Source organism: Pogona vitticeps, chromosome 3, assembly GCF_051106095.1.
Source record: "Pogona vitticeps strain Pit_001003342236 chromosome 3, PviZW2.1, whole genome shotgun sequence".
NCBI classification, from domain to species: domain Eukaryota; kingdom Metazoa; phylum Chordata; class Lepidosauria; order Squamata; family Agamidae; genus Pogona; species Pogona vitticeps.
The window spans coordinates 74,464,983-74,484,182 of record NC_135785.1 but is presented as its reverse complement, the minus strand read 5'-3'; the positions used below and the strand labels follow the sequence as shown (position 1 = coordinate 74,484,182).

Genomic DNA, 19,200 nt, shown 5'->3' with positions numbered 1-19,200 from the left:
TAGGAAGCCATTGTGCTGCCAGAATTTGGATTTTATGGGCTAAATTCAGTTGTTAGTTTCAATTAAAGCTGAATGAATGGGACGTGGTAGGTCAAGACTTATATAAATCCAATTGATTCAATAAGTCTACATTATTTATTTATTTATTTATTTATTTATTTATTTATTTATTTATTTATTTATTTATTTATTTATTTATTTATTTATTTATTTATTTATTTATTTATTTATTTATTTATTTATTTATTTATACCCTGCCTTTCTCCTTTAAAAGGACACAAGGTCACTTCCATCATTAAAAACCAGTATTTAAAGCTAACAACAGTGAGTATACAAATACTAAAAAGGTTCAAACGAATGCCATATTAAAAACATAAGCAACACAAAGCACACTCAAAGCAGTAAGGTACAAAAATCCATTAAAAAAAAACACCACTCAGCCAACCAGTCATTAAGGGAAAGCTTGCCTGAAGAGATGGAAAAGCTTGCCTGCTTGAGGGAAGACAGCAATGATGGGGCCAGTCTGGCCTCTTGTGGGAGAGAATCCTCTGTGTACCCACCAAATGCACTTGTGAAGGTGGCAGGAATGAGAGAAAGGTCTTTCCTGATGACCTTAATGCTTGAGCAGGCTCATAAAGGGAGATGCATTACTTGAGACGGCTTGAGCCCAAGCCATTTAGGGCTTTATAGCTTACAAGCAGCACTTTGAATTCTGCCAGGAACAGAGTGGCAGCTCGTGAAGCTGCTGTAATGGGGGGGGGGGGCTATGTGATTCCTGTGACCAGTCCCAGTCAGCAGTTTGGCTGCTGCATTTTATGTGAGCCTCATTAGCTCTGCCAATGTTTGAGGATGATGGGAATTGTAGGTCAGTTACATCTAAGGATCCAGTGCTAAGAAATACTGAAACAGTTTAATAAAAGAACAGAGAAAACCCTTTCTTCATTTTCCTTCATAATAGTGCACTTTTCCTTTGAATTGCATGGGTGTAAGCAGCACAGTTTTGCTTATATGTGGATTTTTTTTCAATCAATCAGTCTTCCAATTATTTATTTTTTATTCATTCATTCATTCATTCATTCATTCATTCATTCATTCATTCATTCATTCATACATACATACATACATACATACATACATACATACATACATACATACATACATACATACATACATACATACATACATACCCCACCCATCTAAACCGAAGTCTACTCTGGGTGGCTAACAGCAATCCAAATAATACCAGTATAAAATAAAACAACAGCATGACTACAATTCAAGACAATAAATACAATTCAATACAATAAATAAATAAATACTCAGTAAATACTGTAGCCCTGGCTAACTAGAATCCCATGAATTCAACATTGAAAGTGTTGGCCTACTTGCCCCCTAACATATCTCTAACTGAGCTTCTAGATCAGGGGTCATAAGGACCTTTAAGGTTCATTACACACAATACAGTATGGAAAGGAATGTCAACACTACAGAAAGGAACTCTGGTAGAAAACATATAAGAACATAAGAAGAGCTCTGCTGGATCAGGCCAAGGGTCTATCTAGTCCAGCTTCCTGTATCTCACAGTGGCCCCACCAGATGACTCTGGGAGCACACGAGACAACTAGATACCTGTCTCCTGATACCCCTCTCATGCATCTGGCATTTTGAAGTACCTTCCTTTTAAGCCTGGAGATTATACATCACCATCATGGCTTATAACCTGCAGTGGACTTTTCCTCCAGGAATCTGTCCAATCCCCTTTTAAAGGCATTTCAATGGGGTTTTTAATTTTGCTTTACGATGTTTTCGCTTAACGGCGATTTTCCTGGAACCAATTATTGTTGTTAAGTGAGGCACCACTGTAGGTTGTAGAATTTGCTACTATAGGACATGGATGGACAAATTCATGGAGAATAAATATGTCAATGGGTATTAGTCACAATGTTAGCTAGTACAGGATACTAATATTAAAGATTCTTTACACATTATCCCATTCCTCCTTCCCCTCTCCGTTTCCCTGGTCCTTCTCATCCCTCCCCCAGCATTCTCAGACCACACTATGGGGGAGGGATGAGGGGGACACACTATGGTCTGAGAATATTAGAAGCTTGTTTAGAATTTGTGCTTTGATTTTTCTTCTCATTATCCCATACACTACTAGTACTGCTTGTGCATGAATGGATGAATGACTACATTCTCATCTGGCTTTTGAGTGGTTAGGTAAGAACTTCACTTCAAGACATTGGCTGAAAATGGATTGCATGACTCGAAGAAGTATAATGATGTTGCTAGCAGCAGGAATTTTTCAGTATTTATAAGCAATATTTTATCCTACTTCTGTCCCACAGATTTTCAAACTCTGATATAATACATTTCATCATGTAGAAGCTGTGGGACAGAGCCTTTAATTACCAAAAATCATTCCAAGCTGATAATGTTGTGTTTTGGGTCTTTTCCCAGAGATTCAGTAACAAAAAATATCAGTACAGAATAGATAAGAGTTGAAGTATCTCAAAACAAACAAACAAACGAACAAACAAACAAACAACCCACAAAGGGTGGATCTGGCCTTGTTCTGTGTGCTACTATTTGGGCAGGAATCAAAAGGAGGCCCTCAAATAATCCTAGAAAGAGTTATACTAGTAGTTGGAATATAAGTAGCTTGATGAATACAGTACTTTCCAATGTTTACCTTACAACATACCAATATGATCATTTCTAAAACATTGTTTGTGTCATACTGTAGTCTAGGACACATTACACTGTCTGGTTGCAAAGACATGTCCTATTTACATTTCCAGCACATCTTTCCTGTAATGGATTTTTTATTGCCTTCTAAAATATTCTAGAAGAGAAAAACCCAAGATCACCATTAAGCTTCACAATGGGGCATGGTTATAATAAAAGTCTGTCCCTTTTAATACTTATTACATGAAATATTATTGATTTTGAGATACCTCAGTAAATATGATAGCAATATTTTATCTCACATGCATATTTATATAGATATATCATCGTCCCTATTCTTTTATAGTTATCTATTGCTTTTTGCATCTTGCCTATATCAAAAACTGTGACTCTACTTTGAAAAGAAATGCAGAAGTTTGGAGAATCAGGCCTACAAATTGTTACTGTATGCTGGTAGACTCTAAGCCCTGATAACTGGAGGTACTATTACTGTAGTGTTTTGCCTGAAACCAAGGCCCTTTTGAAAACTGCCCCCAGCCTAAGGGGCTGTCTATCAGAGAAGGCTAGTTCTTACCCTTTTTGCTGGCATGAAAATACCTTTTTTACAGAGGCAGACCTTTGGCAGTTAGGTAGAATTGCTTTAAAAGGAGGCTTTCATGGATGGTAAACTTTTAAAAATGAGATATATTGAAATTGTTATCAACTCACTTATATTTTCATAACCTATTTTAATTGTGATTTTATGTTATAACTTTTAATATTGCAACTCTGAATGCTTTTAATGTAGCTGTCCTGTTATTTATATATAAATAATGCATATTACATTTCTGATTCCCCAAAGAACTCAGCCAGGGTGGGCTGGGGGCTTGGCTTGTTTCAAGCAAAAAAAATAATTATCATGAAGCTATTCCTCCAAAGGCAAGGAAGTTCACACGTTTCACACACACCATCCTTGCCCTAAGTTTGGGCATATGGATGCCATCTTCTTGCAATCGTGGATAAAGGTAAAAGGTTCCCCTTGACATTTTCAGTCCAGTCGTGTCCGACTTTAGGAGGCGATGCTCATCCCGCTTTTCAAGCCGTAGAGCCAGTGCTTGTCTGAACACAGTTTCCGTTGTCACGTGGCCAGCGTGACTAGGGAACACTGTTTTACCTTCCCACCGAGGTGGTACCTATTTATCTACTCGCATTTACATGCTTTAAAACTGCTAGGTTGGCGAGGAACTGGGACAAGTGATGGGAGCTCACTCCATTGCGTGGATTTGATCTTACGACTGCTGGTCTTCCGACCATGCAGCACAGGCTTCTGTGGTTTAGCCCACAGTGCCACCACGTCCCATTTGGGACATATGGATGCCATCTTCTTGCAATCGTGGATACAAACCTCTTAATTTCCATTCCCCCCCTTCCCAACTTAATAGGTATCATGTATGTTAGAACATTGGTTCCCAAACTTGGGTCTCCATATGTTCTTGGACTATAACTCCCAGAAATCCTGACCAGCACTGTTAGTGGTGAAGGCTTCTGGGAGTTTTAGTCCAAGAACATCTGGGGATGCAAGGTTGGGAACCACTGTATTAGAACAACCATCCCTAGGTGAAAATGGCACTGTAAATAGCTCTTGTATTGGGGGAGGGGAGGAAAGGAAAATAATATGCACCCTCAGCTTACACAGACATTTATATTCCAGTACAAAATAGATGACAATTATGATCAAGAAAGAAATGAATTCCCATTTCTGGGCAATGAAAGACACATGCACTAAATTTTGCATAAGTATGTATTTGAGTGTTTTCATGTTTAGCTACTCATGAAGCAAGGGCAAACCTTTTACTGCAAGTAATTTTCTGTCAATTGAGCCAGGTACGTTAATTACACTTCAACACTGTCTCATCATAGTAATAAACAGAGATGGCTCTTGTTGACATTCCAGTGAAACAGGTTTTCCTGTAAACAATGTAACAGAACAACAGTGGTCAAATTCACACAGGAACATTCTTCTGGCATTCTGGATTGTTTCCTCTTTTTCTTATATGTATAAGTTCATCTTGCTTGTCAGAAGGAAAAGGGTATAAATTGACTAAATAAGACCCAAAAATAAAATGAGACAAATGAAATTGCCATCCATTTTTAAGGAGAAATATGGAACATGTGCACTTTTATGATCTCTAAAGACTGTGAGAAAAATTCAGAGTCATGAAATATCAATCACCTGCACCCCCACAGCAAACCCTTTTGTTCGCTTACTTTACAGTCAGCAAAAGGAAACTACAGTATCAGGAAATACCCTGAAAATTGATGTGTCTTGGTAAAAGGATCAAATAGTAATTTGTTCTCTTTACATTATAAAAGCTATTGTTCTAGTCATTTTCGGTACCTGTTCCACAACTCAAAAGTTGATAAGCAACTTCAAGAATACCTTCGAGAATACAACAGAAGTCCCATTCTGCACAAGGCTGAGTTATTATCTAGTTTAGAATTAATAGCTCTTTGAGGCAGTAACAGAGATAATGAGGAATACAGGTACTCAGCATGGAGTTCTTTGCAGCCGTAGAAGAATTATAGGAATATTGAAGGGCAAATAATAATAAAAATCATTCCCTATTGCATTGTATAAATTATTTTCTTGTACAGTCTGAATATTAATTATTGTATCACTGACAAAGAAATACTGCACTGATTGATTATGAAAAACAGACTGTGTGAATCTCTCTTTTTTTGAAACAAAACTACAAAAAGAAAACTGACATATGCTTATGTATAGCTTCCTCACATTTCAGGGAAAACCTGAGGCATCATCGGATAAGTAATTACCAATGTTCACCAGAGTTACTTTTTTGACTACAACTCCCAGAATCCCCTAGTCAGCATGGCCAGCAGCAGACTGTTTGCATGGGGGGAAAAACAGGTTCAATAAGTGGCAGTCCAAGTATGGTGGGAAAGAACTCCTTTCTGGAACCCTGACAGAGCTGTCTCCTGCCATTGCCAGCCAATATAGCCTGTATTAAGTTAGATGGAGCAACGGTACCAGTTGATGTAAAGCCTCTTCGATGCAGCAGCAAAGCCCCTCATCAGCATATGCTGTGATCCCGTGTTTACTGACATCTAATTTGCACTGAACTCAAGGGGATTTACTCTCAAGTGAATCTACAAAGGAATTAAGACTTCAATTCTGCAGATCCTTTGGAAGGAATAAACCCGTTGAACATCGAAAAGTATCTTCAAGTAAACACGCACACAATGTCATCGGAAAAGCCCTTAGCATAAGTTAAGATAAGTTCCAACTCAAATTAAGCCCTCTTGGTGAAGCTTACCAATAGGTAGCCCTTCAGGTATTTCATCTGAGATTGCTGAAATTGAATTTCCATGCAAAAATGAAAGGTTTGATTGTCTCTTGATCTCTTATATTTAAATCATATCTATTCTCATCAATTTTACCTTCTCAACAACCTGCCAGGCAGTTTAGGCAGTAAGATACTGATTGGGATCCACTTGGCAACATCCAGATGGAATCTGGAAGTTGAGTCATGGCAACTGGACTTATTTTTTAATTTGGTTGAAACATTTCGCTCCTCATCCAAGTAACTTCTTCAGGCTGAGGAGAATTGGTAGGAGACCCCTGATATATCCTCCACATTGGTTTCACTCCCCCCTGGTCTGAATAGGGCTGTTAGATGGACAAAGGATGGTGGGGGAGGGTGAGTGAAAAATCTCACTTCTGCAGTCCTTGTCCACCCATTGTAATGGGTCATTAACACCCTTTAACAGTGGTCTTTCTGGTGGGTCCAGATCCAAGGGGAGCTGGATAGAACCCAACCTCCCTTAAGTGAATGGAGGAGGAACTTTGAATCCAAACCAAAGCCTACATAGGGAAAACATTTCAAAGAAAGTATCTGTGGGACAGATACTTTGCACGCACCTTAAGAGACTGGTTGAGTGTTATATACGCTGTACTGTATGTGACAGTCATACAGGCCGTCTTTCCGATTGCCACATTACTGTATATTTCATTTCAAATTTCAAAGCAATGGACATTTAGTTGAAAGAGGGGCATTGTTGTTTTAAATGGTGGGGGTAAGGGAATTCATTAATTCATTTGAATTGTTCTAATTCACCACAAACAAAACTCCCATCTTTTTCACCCTGACATATGCAGTAGTTCACTATCAGCCACATCCCAGAGGGTGGCAGCAGGAGTCTCGTCTGTCAGACACTCTCAGAGATAGCAGCAACTTTTTTAACTGTAGGGGGTTGCAAACTTGTGTAACTGATACAATGTACGGTTGTTGAGTGGCATTAGGCTCAGCTATCAAATGTACCTGCCACCTCTTTTATAGTGGTGTGAAATGAAGTGTCCATTCTTCACCAAACAGCAAGGTTCTGCCCTGGACTGTCATCATGCAACAAAATGCAATAATTAACTGCCCCATGAGATTAGAAATAGTCCCACATCTGCTAGGGCTGTTAAAGTGAGCAAAAGTTTCACATAACCATGAGGGGCCAAGTTATTATTTTCTGTGAGGATATATTTTTTAAAAAAATTATCTTAAATTAGTTCTTCCATCATGAAAAATTGCAGTTCATTCTCTCTCTCTCTCTGTGTCTTTCTTTTAAAACAAAATAACCCTCAACCATTCAAATTACAGAGGAGGGTGGGAGGAAGAGGCAGGCCCCTTAATCTTTTTTTTTTTTTTTGCATTCTTTTGCTATTTTAAGGCAGTGTTTTCAAAACAGCTGACTGAGACCAAAATGTGGGTCACAGGAACCTTGCAGGGAGGTTTTCCACACTGACAACTACAGTTACTCAGCATGGTATTTCAATGAACTTATACATAACAGGTCTGAAAATTACTGTGTATTTGCCTGTTTTCAATCCTCGTAGACTAGACCAGGATGTTCTAATATCTCAAGCATCACACTGTGCTGTGGAACCCACACAGAACTAGACTTACAGGGTGATACAGTTACCAACAATGGCTGAAATCCACTAGCAGTAAACATCAACTAGAGGCAAATCAGTGGAGATTTGGTGAATCAAAAGCTATGTAAATTCAGCTGAGTCAATGGGCCTACTCTAGTTGTAATTTACTACTGCTCTGGGCCAATTTCTCCAAATCTCAACCACCTGCCTCATATAGCTTTTCTTCTACAAACAAACAAACAAAATGGCATGATCAAAATTTGTCCCAACAACCTTTCAATTCTATCTACTGTGTTGCTTTTTTGTTCTAGGCAGTCTAATGTACCAACTGGTTTCATACTTTCCTAATCAGCTACTATAGACTTGGTTCGTCAAAATCTTACTTTTTCTTTTTTTTTTCTTTTTTGGAACATGAATTCCATAAAGGCTGATTCCTTTGCAGAAATTCATTTTTTTGTTCTATGGTGTGATACCACAATTTCTGATATCACTCATCTAGCCAGAAAAAAAAAAATTAACTAGGACCAGATACACCTTTATAGCAACTCTAGATCTAAATCTTAAAAGTGCAAAACAATGTGAACGAGTGAAAACACTGTGCAAAAGAGCATAAGCTCTAGATGTGTACCGGAGGACAAATTTCGGCCAATTTGGGTTGTCCAGTTGGGTGCCCTAATATACTCTAAGAGACAATTTAAGAAATGGATAACTTCAAAGTAAAGATACAAATAATAATGCAAATAACTATTATACTATCACTACCAAAGTGTTTTCAAAAACAGCCTTTCCCAGTACATAACATCCACAAGACACCAGACACATGCATGCACTTAAGTAGAACACATAAAAGACCAAGGAAATCCCATTTTAACTATTAAATGTCTCATATAATAGCCATAATTCTTTTCTTAGCAAAAGAGCTAAGCATTGTATAAATCCATCCTACATCCAAATACAGTAGTTATCATGATATGCCTGCATAGAACTCCATAAGGAAGTGTTAATCTCAGAGCAAGCTGTCAAAACATTGCAGCACTATTGGATTACAAAGCTAGCCTAGAGTGCAACACTAAGACAATGTGAGTATATCTGCTGGATATGGCCCATTTAACACTGGAGAAGGAAGTTTTGCCTATAGCAGCTGTTTCTTCATGTCATCACGCTGTGGGGAATGATATGTGTTGGCAAGAATTAGATAGAGTGGCTGCAACAGGTTGAATGCCTTTCTCTCAAGGAACACATCAACATGAGTAGTTGTGAATTTTGCTTTGCTTTATAAGCAGCACAGCCCCTGAATCCATGTGAAAACCTAAAGTTCTATTTTGAACTCTGTATACCCCTGTAAAATTCTGTTGTGACAGAAAAGGATTGGGGTTTCATAAACTGGGTTTCATCCCAGCTTTGCTTAAATCAACCTTGAACCGAGTCTGGTACCTTCCAGATATATTGGGTATCGTGTTGTATTAGTTCTGCAGGCTAGGGATAATGGGAGTTGTAGTAAAACACATACAGAAGGCACCAGAATGGTGAAGGCTGGCATATGACATTATCTGGTAGTTAATGTTGTCTTTGAGGGAAAGGATGGCAACTGGTGTGAGTTACTGATTAAAAAAGATTTTCTCCAGTCGTAGAAAACAGAGAGTCAAGTGGTCCATCAGTAAAATTCGGAATCAGGTTTGGATAATGTCTTTATTGGACCATAAAATTGGAAAGGCAAGAGTTCAAATCCTCCAGGACTCTTCACCAGCCTGTGTATCACAGTGTTTGGAGTTGGATGGGGAAATAGAAAAGTCCAAAATCATCTTGCCTAAAAACTGAAACCACAGAATATGCAATTAAACTAAATTTCCAAGAATTGAACTTGAAGAATCAGCTTGAGCAGTGGTCGTCTCAGGTCTCACCTCAGAGGATACATAATGATTTTTTTCCTCTTCACTTATATAGACAAAGGGCTGCCAGTCAGTCAGTGGACTATTTATTGCCTTATTGAAGTGCAAGGCTCTGGTGCTAGAAAGAAATAATGAATTGGAGTCAGACTGAATCGTGCTTAGAGCAGATACACTACGTCAATGATGATCTTCAACTACTGATCTCAGTGAGACAACTCATGGCAAAGTATGGACCAAACTGATATCTGATTGAAAAACATTTTTAAAAAAGCAGACAAAAAAATGAACGCACTGACCTGATGTTGAGATAAATTGATTTTGTTCCCATCGATTTCAGTAACATTGTTGAGTATTTAATTTTCTCTGGAGTAGTCAGGATAGAATGTAATGGTGTGAAGCTAAATCACACAAGGAGAACAACTTTAGATTTCAGACTGTTCAAGAAAGCAACCAGCACTAGGCTAATGAGCAATAATTTGCCACCAAGACTTATATTTTCCTTATGCAAATATAAATCCACTACAGGATTCTGGCCAAACATTCTAACCTTTTTATTCTAACCTTATTCAAATCTCTATAGGAGTTGAGAGAGAGGGAGAGGGAGAGGGAGAGAGAAGGCCTTATTGTGCAGTCATGCTGGGTCACTATTTCGAAAAGTGTTCTATTTTCACAGTTTTCGATCAGTTGCCTGTGGGAAACACACAAACAACATGTGGAGGCAGCACCCTCTTGCTTGTGCGCCTCAGCAACTAGTATTCAGAGGCTCACAGAGTTTGATACTGGAAGTTGATACATTGTGTTAATTACCCTCCCTTTCAATATCTAAGACAGTATGCATTTGGAGTGTATGCACTGCTAGTAGTACTGACATTTATAGGTGCTCCAGCAGCAAAAAAAGAGAGTACATTTTATAGTCTTACTGATTAAGACCATAATCAGTGGCATCACTGAAGTAAAGAAGAATTTCACAGCACTGGCAGATAGCTTCATACAGAAACATTTGTTGGCCCAAATTAATTGCATAGTACATGGTGGAATAACTGGATTTCTTATTTCAGTACTCACAGATTTATTCATTTCAGAAATTCATCTAAATTGGCAGATATTCTATAAACTAATCAAAGCAGTGGTGTCAACAAGAAAATATTAATGAAATTTGCATATTTGTTTACTGCATTCTCTATGCATTTATTTCAGATTATCTTGAGCAATACTAGCCTTGTTGGGAAATTTAATATTTTTCTTCATTTTGGATGTAGCTTATTTGAAATATTCGCATCCACTTGTCAGTTTTTTTGGTATGTGAGACAGAAAGTCCCCCTTTTTCCCTCTCCTTCTCTGGTGGTACAGATATAAGAAGATCAAAGAGCAAAGAGTTCGGTGTACAGTGGGGTCTTGACTTAAGAACGGCTCGAGTTAAGAACATTTTGACTTAAGAACCACTCTCATAGGAAAATATTGACTTGACTTACATACTTGGATTTGAGTTAAGAACTGAAAAAAACCCACGTGGGAGGCAGGGAAAGTGCAAAATGTGAACTTTCAGTTAACTGTTGGCCAGTGAAAAGGGTGCCTGTCTGCTTCCTCACTCCTCCCAGCGTTTAGAGAGTGGATTGGGAGACAGTCTTCAGATTGCCTGGTACTTGTACTGCCTGGACTGTATTTTCCCTACCTTCCCTGAACCTTTCTTGACCTAAGAAAAAAAGAAAGAAAATAACCCCCTCTAGTGGTCGAAGGCGGAATAGCAGCTTCCCATTAGTTTCTATGGACGGAAAAGAGCAGATACGGGTCAAATGGTTTTCAATGCATTCCTATGGGAAATGCAGATTTGACCTGAGAACTTTTTGACTTGAGAACCGCCTTCCAATACGGATTAAGTTCTCAAGTCAAGCCCCCACTGTATTTTAATGACACCCTGCACCAATTCTTAGCTGCTCTACCCAGTGATAGGACCACCCCTCTTTGCTGTATATCCTGAATCAACTTCTTGACCATTGTCAGAAACAAGAATCTGGACTATATAGCCTTACCTTTTTCTAGTCCTGTAAGAGTCCTATGTTGTCTCTCTGATCCTTCAGGTTCACCTGTCAGTCAGTTACTCCAGGTGAACGTTTGGTTTTAAGACCTTAAAGGAATCCATCTGCAGACCACCCTTTGTAAATTTGTTTTCAGCACATGGAACTTTTTACATGAACATTTACAAGAAGAAACTTTTATTTTGATACCTATATGATTCCTGCACACACATACACTGGACAGAGGAGAATGTCTAGCAGTAAACATTCCAAATCCAAATAACGCTTATTGCTTAACAAGCTTTCTATTTTTTAATACTATCTAACATTTATTTTGTTCCAGCAGGTGCAGATGGCAAAGGAAACACTTCCTGGCTGCGGAATTTCAGTTTCAAACTGCTACTGTGAATCTGAAACCGTCAATTAAAGTATTAAATATATTCCCGCTTAGGGCTGTTTCCATCTTCACTACAATCTAAATAGATGGGCCCTGAGGCTTATCAGAGCAAAGATGTTTCCCACCAACACCCCAAGGTTAAGTCAAACAGCCAAAGATACTTTGGCTCAAAGGCTGGAGTTAATGCACGCCTTAGGCAGGTGAAGAGCACTGGAGCATTCAGGAGTGAAAGGCAGAGTAAAGGTGATAAATTACCATAAGTGAAACCCAAAGCAAAGCAAAACTCACCACAGGAACAACAACCATGATTGTATGTCACAATCAGTTCTTAAGAAGAATGTTGCATTCTCATTCTCCATTTGGAGAACATTACTGAATTACATGAGGTCATTCTGGTGCCATTCTTCTTTGGAAATGTGTTGTGTCTCAGTTTTATCATCCACAATAACAGACTCATTAATTGAGAAAGACAAATAAGAATCTTGTTCTTTGGTTCTACATTTTTGCAAACTCAGGAACTATATAACCGAACACCTCTCAATTTATTGCCTTAATTAGTCTAATGTGGAAGCCTACCAGCAGTTAGAAAAGTTGCTATTTTTTGGACTATAGATCACAGAAATTTCAAGATCACATGAGCATGTCTATATTCCCTAGGAGATTATGGGAGCCATAGCCCAAAAAAGTAACTTTTTCCAAGATTTGAGGCTTATACCCCAAGGACTTCTTATCCAGTCAGAAGAACCATTTCAGTAAGACAGTGACTCACTGTGGCTAACAAAACTCAGCTTTTGCCATTGGCACATAGCAGTTTTAGCATCTTAGGCTTTATCTCTCTTCCACTACAAATAGTAGGACTAATTAGGCAATACTTCCGGTATGCTCAGACTTGCATGCTCTCCTCTGTTATTTCCTGTAGACTAGCTGGAATCAGGTGCAAAATGATGGCTTGGGAACAGGCATGCACCTGATTCCAGCTAATCTATAGGAAATATCCAGAATTAAGGAACAAAGGGTCTCTAACGTGTTCAGCCAAGGAATTTAGTCATTTGAGATATTTTAATAAACCCTGTCAAAATACTCCCAGGGTAGTTTGCATAAAAAGAAAAGGCAAAGACTACCCAAATGTAAATAAAAGAGATCCAAGTACAAAGAGTGCTGTCGCTAATGACACAAGCAGATTAAAGCCAAAAGGATGTCTAGTGGTAGATGTGCACAGAAAATGAAAGTAAGGTCCAGGGTTGCACAACATAATTGGAACATGGAATGTGAGAAATATGAATCAAAGTAAATTCGAAGCTGTAAAACAAGAAATAGAATGTTTAAACCCGGTAGTGCTTGGTGTCAATGAACTAAAGCACGCTGTTGAATATTTGGTCCAGGGGTCAGAAATGAAGCAGGATAATTACATATAGAATTCTGTGAATCCAGCTATCTGTATATTGCAAACACATGCTTCAAGCAACTGAACAGACAACTGTACACAGGGACATCACTAGATATCAAATAGACTACATAACTAGAAGCAACTGATGCTGCTATTCTCTCTGCTAATGCCAAAACAATACCAAGAGCAGACTAAGGTACTGATCATAAATTATTAATATCCAACATTAAAGCTGAAGACGAGCACTAAAATATTCCTGTTGCCAAAATATAATTTAAACAACATTTCTGAGGAATTTAAGGACCACATAAAGAACAGATGTTCATGACTAAACTCAATTGACCATGAACTGTGGAACAAAACCAGAGATATTGTTAGGGAATAATGCAAAATGACAACTCCCGTAGTAAACAGAAAAGAAAAACCTAGAAAGATCATGGAAAAAAGACTTAAAATTGCAAAGGATGGGTGAAAAGTAAAAGATGAAAGAAATAAGATCAGAATCTTGAATGCGGTTTTTCAATGACTGTCACATAGCGATAAAGAGAACTATTGTAATCACCAGTGCAAAGAAATAAAGAACAAAAAAAGAGGAAAAACCAGAGATCTCTTCCAGAATATCCAAGAAATCAAAGGGAAATTTGAACCTAGACTGGGAATGCTGAAAGACCAACATGGAAGTATATTATCTGACCAGAATAAAATAAAATAAAGAGAAGGTAGAAACAGACCTATACAGAAGGGGCAAAAGGATGATAGACTTCTTTAAAGATGAAGTATATGATGAAGAAACTGCCATTCTAGAAAGTTATGTGAAAGCTGTTCTGAAAGCTCCAGGAAGAAATTAATCACAGGGGTAGATGGAATACCAATAAAACTATTTCAAGCCACAGAGACTGAATCTGTCAAAATCCTAACAAGAATGCCAACAAATGTGGGGGGAAATAAATGATCCACAGACTGGAACACTCAATATGCATTCCAATGTGCAAAAAAGGAGATGCCAAGGAGTTCAGTAACTATAAGATCATTGCTCTAATTTCCCATATGAGCAAACTAATGCTCAAAATGTTACAACAAAGGTTTTACCTTACATGGAATAAGAAATGTCTGATGTTCAAGCTGTTGTGTTTTTTGTTTTTTGTTTTTGAAAAGGAAGAGGCCCTCAAAATCACATTGCAAATATCCAGTGGTTACTGGAGGACACCAAAGAATTTCAGACAAAGATCAGTCTATGCTTTATAGATTACAGCAAAGCCTTTGACTATGTGGATCAAGAAAACTATGATTGGTTGTTGCGGGTTTTTCGGGCTTCTTGGCCGTGTTCTGAAGGTGGTTCTTCCTAACGTTTCGCCAGTCTCTGTGGCCGGCATCTTCAGAGGACAGCAAGCTGTCCTCTGAAGATGCTGGCCACAGAGACTGGCGAAACGTTAGGAAGAACCACCTTCAGAACACGGCCAAGAAGCCCGAAAAACCAGCAACAACCATTAGATCCCGGCCGTGAAAGCCTTCGCGAATACATAAAACTATGATTGTTTTAAAAGAAATGGGTGTGCCTCAGCACTTCATTTTCCTGACGCATAAACTATATCATGGAGAAAAAGCTACCCTTGGGACAAATTATGGAGAGACCAGTTGATTTCCTATAGGCAAATGTGTCAGATAAGGATGGATTTTATCCCCTTATCTGTTCAATCTGTTCAATCTGCAGAATACATCATACGGAAATCTGGACTATATTCAGAAGGACGGGAAATAAAAACTTATGTAATAAACATCAATAATTTAAGATTCTGTATGTAGATGACAGCATCATATTGGCAGAAAGCAACAATGTCTTGAAAGAACATCTGATGAAAGAACTGCCATAACAGAATTGCAATTGAACATTAAATAATCAAAACACTGACTACAGTACTGAAGAACTACACAACATTAATGTTGACAATGAAGAACTTGAAATAATGAAAGATATTGTATATCTGGTTCAATCCTCAATCCAAATAGAAACTGCAGCCAAAAAAAAAAAAATCAAAATCAGAAGACTCAGATGCAGAAAGGCAGCAATGAAAGAACTAGGAAAAAATAATCAAGTGTAAGTATGTGTCACTGGAAAGTGGAGACCAAGGCCAACTTGCTGTACAGATGGAAAGGAGAAGAAGGGGGCTAAGAAATAGAAAAGGATGAAATGAAATTCCAGGTAGTGTGAAGGAAAAGTGGGTTCCCCACATTGCCCTTTTAAGATGAAACCAGTAACTCATGCCTACGGTCCTTTTTAAGTTCCTCACCTACTCCCTTTCCTGAAGCTGCCTTAGGAAGCTACTTCAATTGTGAGACAGAGCTTTCTCCCTGGTGTCTTGGAGGTGGGGGGGACAGAATCTGCAAACTGCCCTGGCCAAAGGCTGTTCTGTCTTGCCTGCACATATGCAGCATAGTGCAATCGCACCATTAGATCTGGCCTTGTTGTTTGCATTTCCACATTTGTAAGGATGCTTCCCACTCAAGATCCAGAAACACAGACAAAGATTGGTTTGGTGATGTACATCCCTACGTTAAAGTATGACTGAATAGGTCTTAGGTCTTGAGGTTTTCTATGGAGGCTCTTCTCTTAGTTTTGCTATCTTCAGAGAATGGGGCAAAGTGGAGCAAATGCTCCATCTCAACCTGAATGGATTAACTCATTTAATGCGCACAGACAGACACAATGTGCTGTAGTGGCACATGCTATTTGCACCAATTATGGTGACATACTACTGTGCAACTCTCCCCCCCCCACTTCTTTATCCCAAATGCCTGGGGACATTCATTCTTTAGAAACATGTTTGGTGGACACAGGAAATGAGGGCATTTTCAGTGGCCACCATCAGTTTCTGGAACTCCCTGTTTAAGAAGGCTGGGCTGTTCGCCTCCCTGTTGTCCTTCAACCCTCAGACAAAGATTTTTCTATGCAGACATCTTTCAGCATTTTGCTTGGATGTCATTGAAAGGCAAAGGGGTTTTCTCTCTCTGTTTTAAATGCTTGTTCATGTTTCAATGTTATTTGTTTTTCTTTTTTTTCCTCTTTTTTTTGGTGGTCACCTTTATTGCCATTGAAGGTGGGTGGGGAAGCAGAATAAAAATTTAATTAATAAATAAAAGTAAGTAAAGCCAAGCACACTCTCTGCCTAGTATGACCCTGTTATATTATGGTGAAATCAAGCGAATTAAAAAAAAATGCAAAGGCTCATGTTGCAGAAACTTCAGAGGAAGTGGGAAAATGCATAGCATCAGGTTAGCGCAATTCCTGGATACAGTTTGGACCATCACTACAGCAGAGAACATCTGTTTACATCGCATATAGGCAACACATTAAAATACAGTAATAGATTTAGGACGGGGTGGGGAACAAGTGTCCTCCTGTACCCTTCCTGGCCACCTTTGTATTGGATGGCCTGTGCATATTGAAGACCAAGACAGGCCAACTTCTTGTGCGTGTCTGTGTGCAACGTCTGCATGTGTGTTATAAACCTCTCTCCGCGCCAGTGGAGGTTTTACATGTGCCTAGGCCGAGGAAACATTCCACCCTTGCTCTGTCCCCGGTTGTTCCTTCGGGGGTTTCAGTAACCTCCGTCGAAAGGCCAGGCCCTGTCTGCCCGTCCTTGGCTCTAGCTCCCCACCGATAGAGGTCAGAGAAGCAGAAGGGCTATGCGGCGGTGAGCTGTTCTCCGTCCCCTCGCAGGAGGCGTCCTCTCGCCCCCATAGCGTTCCTTGTTTCCCAGCCGCTGGTAGCAAGCTCGTCTGCAGCCACCTTTGTCAGGTTTATTTTTCTGCCGCCCGCCGATGAGAAGGACGCGGGCCATCGGGAATCGATTAGACGGTGTTTCGCTTTATTTACTCCCTTTGATTTCAGGACAAAAGGAAGGAAGAAGTTCTGCCTGCAAGCCGACTTACAGGGCGGCGTGAGCCACCAAGCCCGGTTCCTAGGACCTCTTACGGAAGTGTATTAATTTTTAAAATATATATATATTCAATAATCTTAGTTATACGGCGACATGTACACAGGATGTTGCAAAAGAAATGTGCTACAGGAGAAAGCCTGTAATGTAAAATAGGCATCGGTTCCTTTGAAAAGAACTACACAACTTTTAATGTCGACAATGAAGAAATTGAAATAGAGATTTTGTATACCTTGGTTCAATCATCAATCCATATGGAGAGTGCAGCTAGGAAATCAGAAGGCTGAGACTCCGAAGGGGAGCAAGGAAGGAATTAGAAAATATTGTCAAGTGTAAGGATGTGTCACTAGAGACAAAGACCAGGACCATCCACTTTCTTGTCTTCCCAAACACCATGTATGGGTGTGAAAACTAGACAGGAAAAATTGATTCGTTTGAAATGTGGCACTGGAGGAGAGCTTTGTGGATACCCTGGATTGCCAGAAAGACAAAGTGGGTCCTAGATCAAATCAAGTCTAAACTATCTCTGGAGTCAAAAATGATTCAACTGAAGCTGTTCTATTCTGGACACATCATGAGAAGGCAAGATTCTCTGGAAAAGATAATGATGCTGGGAAAGCTAGAAGGCAGCAGGAAAAGAGGATGACCAAATAGGAGATGGGCTGACTGCAAAAAGGAAGCCATAGGTTTGTGTTTACAAGAGCTGAGCACTACTGGTGAGGACAGAACATTTTGAAGATTGCTCATTCATAGGGTTGCCGTAAGTCGGAGGCAATTTGATCACAGGTAACAACTTGTGAGAAAACACATTAAAGTTGCAGTCCCACACACCCCATTTGAGTCCCACACACCCCATCCTATGGGACTCAATGGGCCTTACTTCTAAGTAAGCATGTATAAAATCACACTATCAGGCACAAGCGTAAGGATCACACTGTTAGGCACAATCCTGGAGGTAAATCTCTTAGACAACGAGGTTTATTTCTGGTTATGCACACTCTGGGACATGCAATTAGGCTGCAGTCTAGAGCAAAATTTCTGGGATGTCAGGTCTATTTAAAACTGGTATTTGCTTCTGAAAAAAAGTGCACTAGACGGGACACCCGTTTTTTTATTATCTGCATTCCGCACATTCAGCATGATATGGAGGGTGCATCTTAGAATTTCAAGGGCAGAAATGCTGTTGTAGAGGCCAATGCAGAAAAGTACAAGAACCCACAGGTGTCTGCAGATGTTTTGACCCAAATCGGCTTAGTCGACTTCCGTGAGGCTCATATCCCTATCACTAGCAGCTACAGAAGCCCATTGAACCTAACCGTGCACAGGTCTAGAGTCTTAAAACTATGCTAGGTGTATTTCTTCCAGAGTAACTGGATTTTCCCGAGACCTGCTTTACCCAGTCAACGGGCAGGGCGACAATCCTGAAAACGCAGCCCCGTGCATGCTGACTCCAAAAGAAGACCGTAAAGGCCTCGACCGGGCAGCTGAATCCCGATTGCATTTAAACAGGTTTTGTTTCTGATCGCATCGCTGAATGGGTTTTACATTTCAAGTGCAGTCCACGCTCAGATCGGACGGCAGCCTTCGCCGGCCAAGCAATTTGGGAAGCGAGCGTTCAGGAGATTATTTCCCCTTTTGGCACTCCCGAGTCTAAACCTCTCAGGTGGGCCACGGTGGCACAGAAATCAAAGAGAGAATATTGTTACGTATTATTATTCCCTCCCCAAAGGATGTGGGGGGCGGCGGCGTGAAAGAGTGACAAAAAAAAGGGGGACGGTATTTTTAGGGCGCCGGCGTCCGCAGGTCATTTGACCTGATTATGCAAGAATTCCTGAGCTCTCTCCCAGCCAGGGCGTCAAACTGCGAAGAGGGGAGCGGAGAAGGCCGCCGCCGCCGCCGCCCCTTCGGGAGGAGGCCGCCGAGCGATCAGCCCTGGGCCTGCCTTAGGAGGAAGCGCGCTCCGGGCGG

The 19,200-nt window shown here is 39.8% G+C and overlaps 1 long non-coding RNA gene across 1 annotated transcript; it reads right to left on the bottom strand.

The window, feature by feature from the left end:
- Positions 1 to 757: 757 nt before the first annotated feature.
- On the bottom strand, positions 758 to 19,095 carry LOC144588391 (uncharacterized). The gene is made up of 2 exons (XR_013543934.1): positions 9,795 to 19,095; positions 758 to 9,616 (listed from the first exon to the last, which is right to left on the bottom strand). It is a non-coding gene; the product is annotated as an uncharacterized LOC144588391 (long non-coding RNA).
- Positions 19,096 to 19,200: the final 105 nt, after the last annotated feature.